The 2,211-nt window shown below is 41.5% G+C and overlaps 1 pseudogene; it reads right to left on the bottom strand.

Annotated features, from left to right (window-relative positions):
- On the bottom strand, positions 1-1,615 carry LOC142619197 (uncharacterized; annotated as a pseudogene).
- Positions 1,616-2,211: the final 596 nt, after the last annotated feature.

The following is a 2,211-nucleotide window of genomic DNA, read 5'->3' as shown; positions in this document are numbered from 1 at the left end:
TCACTGAAAATGAAATTGAGGGTGCCTTTGGTACTCATTTTCTAGCCACTTCAGCTAGACGTCCTTGTCGTCGCAAAGTGCTGCAAACATGTGCCTACCTTGCACTTTTTCCATGAAGTAGAGGGTGCTGAATAGATGAAGGTAATGACCTGAGTGCACCCTAGGAAGACTCAAGACCATGTCCAGAATTGCTTTAACCTGAGTAGTCGTTGTGGAAGCAAATGGTGTACGGCTACTTACACTTCTACTTTCAACAAAAACCTCTAAGATGCTCTTCAAAGAGATAGACATCTCTAGCACAACTCTTTTATTTATTTAAATTTATTGCAAATTGGCTTGAAAAGGTGGACACTGGTTGCCAAGCCTTTCCCCTTAGTCACTGTCGGTCCTGCCCTTGACAATGATGGACCGTCAACCTCCATTGCGTCAACATTCACAAAGGGTTCACATTGGGGGTCAACAAATTCTGTGCTATCAGCGGAGTCCCTAGACCCTTTGGTGGTTTCTTTTGGGATTTGACCACTTGCGCATAATGCATTTTTTTCCGTTGCAACCGTGCCTCCAAACATGATGTTCATCAAGTCACGATTCGGCAAACCTTTCTTTTTGAAGGTTTTTGCATTGAGACATGCCTACATGTGGAGAACCAGTAGTTAGAACACAATAATATAGTTGTAGACAGTAAAGTTTTTCACAATCATGTAAAGTGAACTAACCGCAATCTTTCAGGTCCATCACTTATCACTTGCCTCAAGCATCTCAGTGTCAGCATCATAACCCAACCCAGTGTCATTGTCAAAAATGTCATTAAATAGCCTCCACCATTTTTTCAGATGATCCAATTTGTTTTTAATTTGCAAGAAAGTCACCACTTTTCCCATGGCACCCAACTGCTCAATCACATTGTCAACCCCAGTTTTGGTCAGAAATCCTCCTTTCCTGTTGCCGTCTAGGACTTGAACAGCACAAAACTCACAAAAAGCTTGTAGTTCCTTAGGGTCTTTCCAGTCAGCTCTCAGATCATTACTATCACCGTCCTTCGATTTCTCCTTAACCATTTTTGCTACAACATCCTTCTATACTCATTGAGGCATTTCAACAAACAGTTTGTGTGCATATCATATAATCATTTAGGCATGCCCACATGAAAAATGCAAAGTAAACTCACATATATCCAAATACAATAAAGGTAGGAAGAGAAACAATGGTATTACACAAAGGATCAAGAAACCCACATACTAGTGTCATGGAAAACACAAAAGAACCACACACAAACGTTGAACACAAACACCACACAGAAACTTTGAACACAAAAAAACCACAGATTGATGAAGTCTCATGGATCACAATATAACCACACCAACAGATCAGAGAGCATGAAAAGTTTGACACAACTTACCCGTGAATGTAGAGACCTATAGTGGCGGCAACGATGTCCCAAGCGGAGAGAAGGTGAGCTCGACCGAAGGAAGAACAGAGGGGATCTTTTCAGAGAATTCTGCGTAATGTGTTTTTTTGTTTGGTGTGTGCTCTGTTTTGATGGTTTTGTGGTTGGTGGGTAGGTGCAATTCATTGAAGAGGATTCGGACGGAGCATTGAAGAGCTTTGAAGACATTCTGCCACGGTAGTTGAGAGAAAAAAAGAAAGCTGAAGAAGAGAATGAAAAGATCCATTGAAGCTTCTGCGCATCGTTTTGATCAGCTGGAAGCTGTGCTTGTGCAATGAACAGGAGAATGCACCGTTTTCATCACAGATGGTTGAGTGCTACATGGACACCCCATGAACAGTACACGCACGCCTTGGATTAATGAAACGGTGCGTCTCAGACGCGTTTCAGCTCTTTCACAATTTTCCTAATTTTGCTAGCTAACATGTCCATGAACAGTACCTCAAAACACGTTTTTGTTTAATGAAACAGTGCATTGAGCTTGCGTTTTAGCTCCTTGATTTCTTGCGTTTCCTCCGCATTTTTATGTCTACTGTACAGCGTGGGTCCCAGCAAATTATAAACGCAAACGCACAGACGCAGTGGAAAACGCGGATCCAAACAATCACTTAGGCCCCGTTTGGTTAGGGTGAAAACAAGGAAGATGGAAAAGAAAGAGAGGAAAATAGTGTGGAAAATTGAATTTTCCCTTATTTCATTCAAGAGAGAAAACAAGAGGAAAAGAAAATGGTGTGGAAAATTTTCCTTCTAGGCCCACAAAATTT

This window comes from Castanea sativa, chromosome 12 (genome assembly GCF_040712315.1).
Source record: "Castanea sativa cultivar Marrone di Chiusa Pesio chromosome 12, ASM4071231v1".
Taxonomy (NCBI): domain Eukaryota; kingdom Viridiplantae; phylum Streptophyta; class Magnoliopsida; order Fagales; family Fagaceae; genus Castanea; species Castanea sativa.
This window is presented reverse-complemented; position numbering and strand designations above follow the sequence as displayed.